Source organism: Neovison vison, chromosome 9, assembly GCF_020171115.1.
Source record: "Neovison vison isolate M4711 chromosome 9, ASM_NN_V1, whole genome shotgun sequence".
Lineage (NCBI taxonomy): Eukaryota > Metazoa > Chordata > Mammalia > Carnivora > Mustelidae > Neogale > Neogale vison.
In genome coordinates, this window is record NC_058099.1 from 73,279,381 (window position 1) to 73,294,484 (window position 15,104).

Sequence of the window (15,104 nt, forward strand, 5' to 3'; positions counted from 1 at the left end):
TTCTGATGTGTAGACCAGTGGTCTCGCACTGAAACCAAAGGGCACCTCACCCATATGAAGAGGGTGTGAGAGATTTAAAATGTATATAACGGGGCTCTCTAGGGAGATCAGCACTGGCTCCCCAGCTGTTCCAGAAGTGACTTGAGGGACCTTGAAGAGGAGGCTGGTTTGGCTTTTATGGTAGTTATAGGATGAGCTTGGGCAGGAGTTGTCTTGTGTGGACTGAGCCTTTTGAGGTTTGCACTTCGCACTGGGGCCACAGGAAGGAACACGAAGGCCTTCTTGTCAGCTCTCCAGATGTGGGGCAGAAGGGGGGAAGGGGAGCAGTAGGACTTGAAAGCTGTCAGCAAACAGACATGAAAAGAAGATTTAAAGGCTTTATAAAAGACTTAACTAATTAACAGTATCTAAAATGATAGAACAAAGAAAAGATCTCCTGGAGGTTCACTGAGCTCTGAGGACTCCCAGCACTTGAGGAAGTGCCAGCAAATGAGAACTGGATGATGAGAGAAACTGTAGTACACTATGCTACCAGCTAAGACAGAAAGGTTTCAGGCACATGGAAGCCAGGGACACCATACACCCACCTCTGCGCCCTGCAGCACCACCGCATGTGTGGGGCTGAGGAGTGTGTTCTGGAGGCATGCAAAATGGCAGCGCTGGGAGAAGAGTCAACACCTAGGATACCACTGAGGAGGTGAGCAGCATGGGGGTAGAGGTGGGACCATTGGTTTCATCATGGCCTTGGGATCAGTGAATTGGTAGAGGCAGAAGTGATGTTAGAGAATACTGGGGAGTGAATGCAAGGGGGAAATAGAGAAGGCAAGTTTAGAAAGCTTTCTCAGGGAATTGCTAAATGCAGAGCAAAGAAATGGGCAGTAATTAAAAGGAGGGAGGTGTTGGATCAAGAGCTTTTTTTTTTCAAGTTAGAGATCTCAGAGCATGGTTATAAACTGGTGTGAACAGTCCAATGATGGTGCCAGAGACAACGAAGATCGCTGCTGTAGAGAGTCCTGGCAAGGGGGGGAGGGGGGGGCAGAGCCCAAGTGGACAACTTTGCTTTATAGGAGCAGAGACACACTTCTTCATCAGAATGGGGGAAAGACAGAAAACGGGGCTGTTCATGTAAGTGAGTTTATGAACTGGTTGGTGATGACATGAGAGAGCTCCTTGCTAATTGCTGTTTTCCCAGCTATAGATGAGATGAGGTCCTCTGCCAGGAGTTGTAGGAAAGGGGTTGTGGAGTGATGAGAGTGGAGGAGATATGAAATAATGACTCAGAACGTTGTGGAGCAAATCGACCAGGAACCATCGGAGAGCCGTGCGGCAATGCCAGGCCCATTCAAGGCTTGTGGTCATGAAGTCCGAGCCAGAGCAGGCGGCTCCTGTGTCTGATGTTCTCACCAGTGTTAGCTGTCTGGGCACTGGGGAAGAGAAGGTAGAGATGGGTTCACAGGATTGGGGTTTCACACGGCAGGCACCACAGCACTTAGGGGTGGGGGTGGCAAGCAGGGAGCTGAGGGTGCTTGCAAAGGAGTGATCGTTTAAGCTTGGCAAGGTAGTTACTAAGCACATGACCTGCTTACATTTCTAGTAAATGTAAAGCATACATTTCTAGTCTGCCTGCCTCTCTGTGTCTTTCTATATTATGTGATCATAGGTATATTTTAGTGCTATTGTTTGAATCATTCATACTGCTGTTTTAGGTCAGGCTTATTTTCCAAAGCCTTTTGATTTTAGTTTTTGGAAAACCAACTGTATCTCCCCGCCCATCCCCCCGCCACCCACCCCGGAACTAATGAGTGAGCAAGCAAGAGGTTCTGTAAGCAAAAGTAAAAGTTGCAGACTTTGTTATGATTGGAACTGTGTTTGGAAATTCTGTGAATTGTGTTATGTCAGCATCCTGCTCATGGATTAGGCTATGTAAACAATGGGTGTTGCACAGTTCTGTGAATGAGCAGTCTTCCTTCTCGCTTACGTACTTAACCACTGCAATTCTCCAGATTTCTGAGTGTTTATTTCATAGTAAAAAGGGCTCTAAAAATACCAGGCCAGTTAGGTTTTTATTGTAGATCATTTCATTTAAACTGCAGTGGGACACATAAAGTTTAAGAAGAAAAAAAAAGCATTGAAGGCAGGATTTTGAAGGAAAAGCTACAGAAGTCTGCGGTAGTTTGTTTTGGCTGTGGATGTGAAAGTGCAAAAGAGATGTGAATAACTTTGTTTCATCTTTTGAGAGAGAGCAATTGGTACATTTAATTGATGTACAAAGGATTTGAATAACACACCAGAATGTCCAAATACTATGCCAGGCTGAGAATATTGCATATACCAAATTTTATAGTAAAAGAAATTCTCCTATTGAAGTTGATTTTCAGTATATTCATAATTTCTTATTTATAGTATTATGTTTTAAAATTGTGAAGGCATGTCAGATGATAATTTTGAGTGTTCAGAGTGAAATGAGAAAAGGATTAGGATAGATTAAGCTTTAAGACAAGAGATCACAAATCATACAGGGGAAGATTAATAGTTGGGGTATGAGAGCTGGACTTAAAAACATTATACGGTAGAGCACTGCAGGGAGTAGAAGTTAGTAGGAAACAAAGAGATCATCTGTAGAGAAAATAGACCCAAACACTTGATTGTTTCAGCCTACCAGGTAACAACAATCTTAGGGATATAAGTTGTATTGATTATGAAGATTTAAACATATGGACAGGAATAATAAGTACAAAGAAGACTGTTTTGCCTTTCAGTGGGCGGGAATTTTTGCCTTCCAGGAACCCTGACCTTCTTCATTGGGCCTGTGGACTTCCCTGACAGTGTCCTCTCCCCAGAAGCAAAGACAGCTGGAATGGGAAGGAGGGTGTTTTGAAAATGAGGTCATGATAGGAGGGAGGCAGGGGCAAGAGCCAAGGGGAGTTTTTTTAATGGAGAGGACCACATGAACAACATCAGCTTGTTTGCATCCTGGAGCTGTGGCCACAGTGACAACACACTTGCCTTCCTGGGGAGTGCAGCTTGTGTCTCTAATTTGGGAACACTGCAAATATTTAACTTTGATATAAGTGATTTTTAATGTTTGATTTGTAGGCAAACAGATTATGAGAAAGAATGCACCAAAGACCTCTCTCTCTCTTCCTAATAAGGGTAACATCTAGACATTTGGCCTGTCGCAAAGAAATTCAGTCAGCTCTTGCACTGAACCAGGAGAATTAACATTTATTTAGCACTTACTGTGAGCCAGATCTCTAGCCGGGTGATTTTCGTACAAGATTTCTTTCAGTCCTCCTAGCCTTTAGAGGTATTATTTTCTCCATTTCAGAGATAATTTAGAAACTGAAGCTTAGTGACAGTAAGTGATATTTTCCAGTGAGCAAGAGTTGCCAGTTGAACCTAAGAATGTCTGACTCCCAAGTCCTAGGATGTTTCCACTCCGAAGTATTCTCATTCATCTTCTCAAGTAACCTTGCACAGGATGATCTAAAGCTTGTTTGGCTTACTGTTACAGTAGATTTTGGACCAGAGAAGGATTGACTCCAGCAAAGGTAGGGAAGTGATAGGATGACCTGGGATTCTCTCTGTCTTGATTTCTTCCCCAGTGCATGGGAGATAAATATACATAGTGTTTGGGCGAGGGCAGGTGCTAGGGTAGTGATCCTTAAACTTCACAATGCAGTAAGGTGGGTGCTGGTCCTGCTGGAAAAGCTCCATACCCAGAGGTTTTGATTCAGTGGAATGTCTGCATGGTGATGAGAACCCAGATGATTCTGGTTGAGGTGCGTGTCTCACATCACGCCAGGAGAAACACTGAGGTAGATCACCCTGTTTCCACTGGCTCTTCCTTGGTGTCTTCATTCATTTCTCACCTGATCATGAGATGATAAGCCTAGAGGTGGTAGGCCCACTGTCAGATAAGTATATGCAAGATTGGGGCATGAGGTGGACCTTGACCATGATAATGAAGAGAGAGAAGGTTAAAGTAACCCAAACCCAGGAGCAGGGTTACTTGGCTGGCTGTCCTAGTCTCCTTACTCAAACCGAGATTGAGCAGAGCAGCTGCCGATGGTCAGGGATGTGCAGCGAGCCAACACTCTCATGCGTGCGCCTCACTTAGTTTTGTAACAAACATCAATTTTATCACTTAACATTTTATAGAAATGGGAACTAGGGAAGTCTGATACTGTTTAAGAAAAAAGTTACCCCAAGATCATAGAACTAGAATCAAAGTCTGTTTAATTTTAAAATCCCACAACCTTTTTCTTTCCTTTATTTTTTAAATTACACAAATAATACGTAAATATAGTCTCATAAACCAAAAAAATCAATCCAAACATAGGAGGCTTCTCCCAATCCCATACCCCTCCACAGAAGTAATCTCTGGTATCAACAGACTGTACAGATAGTCCCTGACTTTTAATGGTTCAACTGACAATTTTTTGACTTTATGATGGTACAAAAGTGATACACATTCAGTAGAAACCATATTTCAGAATTTGAATTTTGATCTCTTCCCAGGCTAAGGATATGTGTACGATCCTCTCACATGATGCTAACAGCCACAGCTCCCATCAGCCCGCAATCATGAGGGTGAAGGGCCTGTAACACTGACAACCATTCTGTATCCACACAGCCATTCTGCATTTCACTTTCAGTATAGCATTCTATAATTTACGTGAGATAGTCAATTTTTATTATAAAATGGGCTTTGCTTCAGGGGATTTTGCCCAACTACAGGGTAATGTAAGTGTTCTGAACGTAGTTAATTAAGGTCGCCCTGGTTAAACTGTGATGTTGGGTAGATTAGGGATGTTAAATGCACTTTCAACTTACAATATTTTCAGCTTATGGTATGCTTATTGGAACATAACCCTATCATAAGTTGTGAAAGATCTATAGATCCTTCTAGTCTTTGCATTTATATATGAAAATACATTAATTTCTTGGTTTCTTTTCATATAAAGGGAATAATGCTGCATGTATTATTCTGTAATTTACTTTCTTCACGTAATACTAACTCCTGTAGTTATTTCCATATCAATTACAGAGTCTTCTTTATATTACGAGTACTCATCTTTGTACCAGAAATAGCAGGGACATGCACAAACTATAATCCAAACTAATTTTAAAAAGCTGGCGTGTGTTTAAACCAGAGCTTCTTAGCTGGGACTGTTTTGCTCTTAAGGGGGTTTGGCAATATCTGGAGAGATTTTTGGTTATAACTTGGGGCAGGGGTTGCTACTGGCATATAGTTGGTAGAGGCCAGGGAAGCACAGGACAACCCCCCACAACAAAGAATTGTCAGGCCCAAAATGTCAACAGTGCAGAGACTGAGAAAAACCTACTTATCTTAAGGGTATTTCAGCAGCCTCCTAGAGGGCTTGATCGATACATAGCTTCTCCGCGCTAACCTTTACTTAAAAGGGTTCCCAGTAATAAATCCATTTGTTTTAAATGGTAGGATTTCAAGTTTTCTGAGGAAGAAAGCAATTATGCTCTGGCCTCTTCCCTGATTTGCAGTCATATTTGAACTTTTAAACCTCACAGTGTGTGGCTTATGAAAATGGCAAAATAATCAATGACTAGTTATTGAATATTGCACCCTAATTTCTTGAACCATGCTTCCCCACGTAGTAGGGAAGGGTGTTTCTCAACACGTTTTATGTGGTTAGTTTCCCTTCTGTAGTAAATTGCTCTCAATTAAACTTTGTCCACTTTGGCTTGAGTAGATACTGATTCTATAAAATTAGAAATCATTTACAGTTTCAATATTAAATTGAAATAAAAGGAACTGTGGTAATTGCAGATTTATTAGACTGAACCTTCCATGCCCAAATAAAACTAATAAGTGAGACTGGTGGAAACAAATTGTTGGGTTCCAGATTGGGAATTGGCATTATTTAGGCTAATTTATTTAGACTGCTATCTTGTTTGAAGGAAATAATGTATAAGTTCTAAGCTTATGCTGTTTTCATTCCTTAAAGTCTATTTATTACCACTTCACTGAAGTATGCATAATCACAAATATTTGCAATGAAAATGAGGGTTTTTTCCCTCAAAATGATTTTAAATTAAACTTGTCTGATTTTTAGAAGGAACATAGTAGAAATAAAACCATATCATTTATTCTTGATTTGGATTGCAGATTAATCTAGTACCTGGTGGTATGCCAGTTACATTTGCAAGCTACATTTTGAAATATTTTTAAATCCTTAATTTATAGAAATAAAAAAATACTATTGAGACTTAGAAAATGTTTTTAATTTACAGAATTCTAAATAACCTTTCAAGCAATTTATATCTTAAGTTCTTTTATAGTTTCATGAAGAGCAGTGGGTATGCATTATAACATAACCTGAAAACAGTCTTCCTTATAGTTTTAGATATTAAAGATTTCAAATTTTAGAAGAGTTAGCAGTGAAACTACATCATTGTAATGGTACTTTTTTGCTGAGAAGTGTCAGTATTATGGGTGCTTCAGACTAACAGGCACAGAATAATTGTGATGGTGTAAAATATTTAATTTGCTTTATCCCACTTTGTCTCTTAGAACCTTCATCCAGAAATAATTTGCAGAATTCATAGTTCTGCCCCTTGTATATGTATCCATGATTAACACCTTGTATAGTGTGCCTGCTTTTGAACTTCAGAGAAGTGGAGTCATGTTTATTTCTATAATTTTATTATTTGCCTTAACATGTGCTGTGCTTGCTTTTCTATGTACGTCTTAGAAAAGCTTCTGAAGTTCCACCAAAAAAAATCTATTTAGGATTATTAATGGTACTACATTGAGTCTCTATGACAGAGAATTTACACATCTTTATGATACTGAATTTTTCTTGCTGAGGCCACAGTATTTCTCTCCATTTAGGTAGGTCTTTAATATATGTCTTGAAATTTTGTGACATTTATCTTCTTTGTTGTTTTGTCATTTAGTGCCATGCACAGAGCACTGCTGGTCCAGTTTGCTTTATAGAGAGCGACTTTTCTTCTTTTTCAGTGAAGTAATATGTTTAGGCAGTGCTTATATATTGGTCTGCATTCTAGATGGTATTTGTTGTCAAGGGAAATGATGATTTAAGATTGTGTTTAAGAAAATTAGCCAGTTTTCACTATAGTATCTAATTTAGGAAAATATAAATCACTTTCAGGGATTTAATTGGAAAGTTTAACATTAAGTGTTAACAGGATAATAACAAAAATGTTTTGCTAGATGTTTATATAAAATGCCATGAGAATATGAAAAAAGAAGTGACTAATTCAGTATTTGGGCACAGGTATTTTATATGGTAAATGAACCTGGCCGATATTCGAAATGGCATCAGTTCTATTGGCCAACAACTGAATAGACCGGATGCTTTTGTACAAGCTTAAAAGAAGATTAAACACATGCTATACCTCAAGGATTAAATTTTTTGGTCAAAAATAAACAAATAAATTAGATTGAATTAGTAAAAGCTTTGTTTTACCATTCAAGTTTGCAGGAAAAAGTTTTTAAAATGTGTAGCTATGCATTACAGTTTTTATGCAAGGATAGTCAAGACAGATTTGTGATTTTCCAGTGCCCCTTTCAGCAGAGATGGTCCCTGCTGCTGCTTCTCCTTGTCCCTTCTGGGTGCTCTCATCCTGTGGTACTTGTAGATTGTCACAAACTTAGTAGCCCCAAAGCAGCATATTATTCAGTGAAAACTACATTCACAGTGGTGTGCCAGGTTCCAGTCAGTGTTACCAAATTAAGTAAACCCCTTTGAAGTAAAAGCACTTAAGCAATGTCATGTTTTTTCCACTCTTCTGTGGGTATTTTATGGGCTGAAACTTAGGAAAGCAAATTGTGAAAAGGAAAATTTATCATTTTCTACTGTAATGAGGTCACAGAGGGATCCTGCAGTAATTATATTGTTCAGTAACTATAAATGAGCAATCCATTCTATTTATTTTTATTCTGCAAGTGTTTATTGAATGCCTAGTGTATGCAAAGCTGAGGGCTAGTTAACAGTTGCTCTAGGGAGTATGAAGGTAGAAAGATCCTTTCTTGGGGAGCCTGTGGCTAATGAGTAGAGGAGGAAAAGGATAACTACAGTGTGAGGCAGAACTTGGTAGTCACTGTCAAAGAAATACAGATAGGATGCCATGGAGATTTCAGGAGAATCTGATCTCATCCTGCGAGGAACTGGATCGGGAGTCTTGGAGAAAGAAGATTTTGAAAGATGTATAATTTTGGCAGTCAGAAATGTGTGGAGGTTGTGGGTTTTCTTAGGAGAAAAAAATGGTGCAGAGGTGGGAACGTGGTGACAGCAGGGCTGGCCAAATTGCAGGGCTTCAAGGACCAGGAAAGAGAAGTTTGACCAGGTGGGCTGAGCACCCCCCCTCCCCAGGGCAAGGCTGGGAGGGGGTGGCGGCAGGGCTATGCTTTGGCATGCAGCAAAGGCTGAGAGCGGGAGGAGTGACAGGAGCATTTCCCCAGGAGTCTCTGCCCTGCCTACCATGGCCCCTTTCACTCTACTTCTCTCTGCTCCTTCCCTAGTGGTTTTCTCTGTCTGTCCCATCACACAGCCTCTCTTTCTCTCTTTCCCTGCCTCCTTCCCCTCACTCTTTCTGTCCGAACCCAGCTGTCAGAATCAGCTCAGAAGTCATCATCTCTGGGAGCATTCTGAAACCCTACAGTTGGAATTAATCATTATTTCCTCTGTTCCCACAGTGATTTTCTTACCCCGTTGTTGTAGCACGCACTGCATTCTGTCTTATGTTATGGCTGTTTCCATCTCCATCTCCCTTCCTTGGGCTGTAGGGACTTCTTATCCCAACCACTTAATAGCATGGCTTGAATATACATCACATTCAGTGTGTTTGTTGAATGAATAAAGGATCCTTGTTTACAAATAGTTTTTATTTATATTATGTATAAAGAGCTAGATGCAGTAGGGACCAGAGTGTTGGAAATTCTAAAAGACTTAATGATGAGATGAAGAAATTGTTTGGAGAAGCATGAAATATGTGCTCTGTCTCAGTTCAAGAAGATTGACCACAGTTTGGCTCTCCTAGCCTGAGCAGAAACCACAGTTCTTCTTCCACAAGCCAACCCTGTGCCAAACCACAGCCTCATTGCTCCAAGTTTCCTAACCCGCCTGTAAATGTGCTGCCTGTTACAAGATGGAGCAGATATAGTGAGGTGAGGACAGAAGAGAACACCTGAAAACAAGGGCAGTGGATTTTCCTCTAATTTATTTAAAATTTCTCTCCTTATGAAACTTTACCTTCATGGTATAAGCAGTTTTAAAATGGCTTTTCAAACATTAGCTGTTCTTAAAACTCCTGCATGAATCAAAATTGGCCTTCAAATGTTTTGTACACCACTGTGTTTGTTCCTACACCCTCCACCCTTAAGGATTTTAGATCACAAGTCAGGGGGGCGTATTTGTATGTTTTCTCTATGCCCTTCAAGTCGGAACCTGCATGTTTACATTCACATCCTTTTTGTGGATGCTGATTTCTGTATTCAGAAACACTGTTCCTCATCAGTTCATTAGTAAAACGAGAGGACTGAAATAGGGAATTTCCAAGATTGCTCTGTCAGTATTTACAAAATAATCAATTAGCATATTACAGTAGGAATGAATTTTTGTCCGAGTCGGGTGCCCACAGAATCTTTAATGGTTTTCTGTTTAGACTGCTAGCCACTAGGTGGCGGTAAAAAGAATTCTTAGCAAGGAGAAGTGCTTATCAAATTTTAAGTTTACTTTAAAAGAGATATTTTTTAAAGTCTAGGGTTTGAGGTGTCTGTTCTGAAGTTATATGACCATATCCAGGCCTCAGTATGCTGTTTCTGAGGATCTATGCTTATTTTACCAGGGATAAAACTCTTGTGGCCCTCCATAGCAATTCTTACTAGGGAATTATGGGAAAAAACAGACATAAGTTAAAGCATGTAATTTTGTTTTACAAAACATTTTCTGTGATAAAAAGTAAGCCATAAAGAGTCTTATGCTGAAAACCAATCAGATTTGCATTGTTATGACAAAAAACTATTCCTGTTGCCTCATGTAGAGTGGATATAGGGAGGTTCCTTATGTAAGTTTTGGCCTTAGAGTAAGTAACCACCTTTGGTAATTGTGGAAACTTTGGAAATACAGATAGTTGAAAGAAGAAATTTTCAATCACTGCTAGAAAAAAAAATCTGTATTAACTATTTGTTTTATTTCTTCTCAGTACTGTTTTTCCATACACAATTAAAACCACGTTGAACATACAATTTGACACCTTGCTTTTTAAAGTAATGTTACATAATCTTTTTCTGTGTGATTAAATATATTTTTCAACACAATTCACACTGTTGCATAGACTATGATGAGTTCAACCAATCCAGTGTTGTGTGGGGTACTTGGGTTGCTTCTAGTTTTTTACTGTTATAAGTAATGCTGCTGTGAACCTAAAACTTTCATTAAGATATATTCTTGGAAATTAAATTACTGAGTAAAAGGATATGAACCGTAATGCTTTGGCTACATATATCATCAAGTGACTTCCCAGAAAGGCTTTAGAGATTTGTACTCCACCAGGGACAAAGTGCCCCTCTCACCACATCCTTGCCAATACTGAGTAGTATAGTTTGGGGGTTTTCTTTGTTTGTTTTTGTTTTTTAAACAGGAGGTGGGGCAGGGAACCAATACTTAGAGCATTTGATTTTTTAAAAATCAGTTTCTAACCATATCATTTTAGGAATTTAGGCCAGGACAGGTCTGCCAATTAAGTTGTTTTCATTTTTCTAAGACCTTAAATGTTATAGTCAGCTTACATAATGCAAGCATTGTGAATACTATCAAGGGAACGGTTTATGGCTATTTTAAACATTACTCAGGAATTATTCACAATCCATAGTCGCACCCTCTGGATCTACTGAATGTCCTAGGTTTGGTTTTTTTTTTTTCCGCTTTTTTTCTTTTTCTCTTTTCTTTTCCTTACTTTTCTTTTCATCTTTCTTTCTTTCTTTCTTTCTTTTTTTTAAACTTTCATTGGCTCAGCTGCCAAAGTAACTCATGCACTTTTAGGAAACCAGCCTCCATGCATTGGTCCAAGGCCCAGGATGTGAGTGCTTCTGGGAGGCACTGGATTTATAGGGAAAAGCCTTGGCAGGTTTTTTCCTTAAGATCTACAATCTTAACTGATCTCTGTTACAGCCTTGAAATTGGTTTCCTTCTATTGTACATACACTATTACTTTTTATACCAACTAAGCTTGTAGTATTTTGTGCTTTAATTCTTTAAGGGTCAATCATGTGAATTATGACAGCAGCCACCTGTTTATAGGTGGTTTAATTAAAACTTGCTTAATTAAATTTTATTAAAAACTTGATTTATGGGATTTTAAGTGAGATACCATACTTAGAGAACTTAGCACAGTGGCCATACCACCCTGAACGCGCCCCGGAAGCTAAGCAGGGTCGGGCCTGGTTAGTACTTGGATGGGAGAACTTAGCACAGTATTTCACACATGGAAAGAATTCCATAAATCTTAGTTGTCTTAATTGTTAGAATCCCCTCAAGAAGTGGCTTTTAACCAGGTCTGGAGGAACTGTCATGGCAGAGGGACTAGAACATCCTAAAGTCCTTAGGGGCCAAAGAGCCTGTAGCCCTGTGTGGCTCCAAACAAGCTAGTGAGGGAAAGTCAGCCCTAGTGGGGTGCTTAGCTTTGGATAAGTTTAGGCTTTACCTGGAGACTAATTAAGAGCTAAAGGGTAATAAGTCCAGCAATCACATTTACATTGTTATGTTAGAAAATGATTCCAGGGATGCCAGGGTGGCTCAGTTGGTTAAGGGCTGCCTTTGGCTCAGGTCATGATCTCAGGGTCCTGGGATCAAGTCCCACGTCAGGCTGCCTACTTGGTGGGGAGTCTGCTTCTCTCTCTGCCTCTGCCTGCCACTCTACCTTCTTGTGTTCTCTCTTTCTCTGACAAATAAATAAATAAAATCTTTTAAAAACCCAAAAAACTGTAAGTTAACCAAAAAAATAAAAAAAGAAAAAAGAAAACTATTCCATCCACCCATGGAGAGTGGTTACAGGGAAGTTCCTTACAAGGTTTGGCCATAAAATAAGTAACCAGCCTTGGGCACGTTATTTAAGCTAAGTGTGTTTTAGTTTCCTCATCTCCAACACAGATTTAATAATATACTCATAGCATAAACTGTGAGTTGTTATTTGTCATATGAACAGCTCTTAGTGCTTTAAATGTTTGTTAAATAGAATACTGAAAGTCTGATGGCAGAAAGTTAAGCACTTCTGGTACTGCCATCCCTTGGTCTAGTTTACCTCCACCATTGAAAACCCAGACTGCCCCCAGCTCTGAGTTCTTGGCCCAGCCTCTTTCCAAACCAAGTCCAGCTTCCTCCCTCCCCATGTCGGGTCTGGTTTGGGTGCCTCCACATAGATGTGCCTGGCCTGACTGGCCTTTTCTTCATTGGAGCACCTGCATGGCACTTCACATAGTCAGGCCCCAGTTTCCACTTACATGATGTAGGCTTCCTGCTGGGGTGAGCTATGCAGAACTCACTTGTACACACTGCTCCTCAAAGGAGGAGAAGCACTCACATCCTGGGCCTTTGAGTTTTTAAAAGATTTTATTTATTTGTCACACTGGCTGTAATTTACCTCCCCTGGCTTTGCCAGTAAGCCTGACCATGACTGCTTACTCTCAGCCAGATTGCACTTGATGGTTGAAACCAACTGGGCTGTCCTCCGTTCCTGTTTGCTTTCTGTATTTTAAAGGACAGCTTTGAACTGAAAGAGAGAAAAAGACAAATAATCTGCAAATGGCTTCTATCCAGCCTTTTCTTTTTCACTCTGGTAAAAAGCCTCTTAAGTATTTTATTTATTTATTTATTTTTATTTTTAAAGATTTTATTAATTTGAGAGAGAGCAGAAGATGAGAGCAGAGGGAGAAGCAGGCTCCCTGCCGAGCAGGGGTCTGATGTGGGGCTTGATGTGGGCATCAATCTAGGATCCTGGGATCATGACCTGAACTGAAGACAGACATTAACCAATGAGCCATCCAGGTGCCCTGATCTCTTAAGTATTTTATACCTTATAAGAAGTTTACTTTTAACCATCTATATATCTGTTTTTCTCCCCCATCAGTGACTTTTATTTGTAAAGTCATGTGATAGATGTGGTTGTTGGGTTTTTAAAATATCATCAATATCTTTTGCTAAGTAGTTAGTAATTTATCAAAGGCACTTTAACTTGCTATAAGTTTTTTTTTTTTTTTTAGAGCTTTTATTTATTTATTTGACAGAGATCACAAGTAGGCAGAAAGGCAGGCAGAGAGGAAGGGAAGCAGGCTCCTTGCTGAGCTGAGAGCCCCATGTGGGGCTCGATCGCAGGATCCTGGGATCATGACCTGAGCCAAAGGCAGAGGCTTTAACCCACTGAGCCATCCAGGCACCCCTAACTTGCTAATAAATTTTTCCAGTTTGAAAATAGTAAATGGGATTGCATGCAGGGACAGCAGTTTTTAACCTGCATGACTTAGTAGTATTGCCTGGAGTCCTGTTTTGAGAATCATGAGGCAAGTCTGAGCTCACAGGGAGAAAGTACCCGGTCTACAAGAAAGGGTGCATACCAGTTCAGGGTAGAATTCTCCCTGGAAAGAAGGATGGCTGTAGAACTGGTGGGGAAAAGGAGAGATGTCACAGAAGACTTCTTTGGTGTTTCTAATGCTTGTTAAATGTGATGATGGGTGAAATTTGTCATATTATTTTGTGTCTTTTTGAGTATGTAAAACAGTTCATGATAACATTGAAATGATGCCATTGACCCTGGGCATTACTGGTAAGTTTGTTGTCCTGGTTTGGTGGGGCCTACCCTTGACTGAGGTAATAACATCCTCTTTCCCTGGATTCAATGGTCCTCCAAGTATTTGTGGACCAACTGTGTGGACTCATACATTTAGATGCACATAGTTTATTTTATGTCATAATGTGTACTTATAAAATGTAGTGCAGGACTTAGAATAAAATGACTCTTTCCCTGTAAATATACTAAAAACCATTGGGTTGTACACTTTAAAGAGTAAAGTTTATAGTATATGAATTGTATCTCAGTAAAGCTGCTGTTGAAAAATAGTTCCAAATACAACACTTTTTCAAAAAGTAATTTTTTTCTATTATAGTAATATTACACATACACACATAGGAAACTGGAAAATGTATTGAAGTAGAAAAAATATATATACTCATAATAGCACCGCCTCAGAGACTGTTAACATTTGGTGATAGTTTCTTCCAATATTTTTCATTTCCATGTATGGATTATTTTTTATATTGATGAGATTGTTGCTGTGTATTAACATTTGTATCTTCCTTTCTTCATTTGACATTGTAATATAACCATTTAAAATATTCTTATGAAATCTTTATAAACGTTTTAATGGTTTACAATGAGGGCTTTATAAATTAATCAGTTCCTGCTGTTAGACATTTTTCACTATGAGAAATAACATTGTAGTGAACATCTCTGAATATAATCCCCATCATCATATTTGGATTTATTTCCTTAAACATGTGCCAGATACATGAAATGTTATGAATGCTTTTAAAAACCTTTAATATGTATTTTCAAATTGCTCTCTATAAGGCAGGCTTTTACTAACCTATAAGGCACCTTTGTTCAGGTTATAACCTCTGGGCAGACTAGCCCTGGCAATCCAAGCCGGGGGTGGGTAGGGAGCCGGGTTACATGCACTCAGACCCTCTGGGGGTGCCTCAGTGTGGTTCAGAGCAGCAGGACGTAGGGATACCCATTTATATTTCAGTGGCTCACACAGAGTACCTGTTTCAGAGAACCCAGATTAGCATTCAGTATTTAGGTCTGTAAAAATCTTTAATTCATTAAGTGAAAAATAGTATGTTGATGTTTAAATTCACCCTTAGAGTTTATGAGGGTGAACATTTATAAGTTTGTTTCTTGCACATTTGTATTTCCTTTTATGAATTATCTGTTCATACTCATTTTTATGTTCTTAGTGCTATATTTTGCACATTATTTATGATCTGCTGTTATTTGTTAGTAATATTCTTCCTAGATTGTGCTTGTTTTAGTTTCTGAAAGCA

The 15,104-nt window shown here is 39.3% G+C and overlaps 1 protein-coding gene across 2 annotated transcripts in view; it reads left to right on the plus strand.

The window, feature by feature from the left end:
• Nucleotides 1–15,104, plus strand: part of FANCC (FA complementation group C) — a 272,052-nt gene that overhangs the window by 161,194 nt on the left and 95,754 nt on the right. The gene's annotated exons all lie outside the window — the stretch shown is intronic.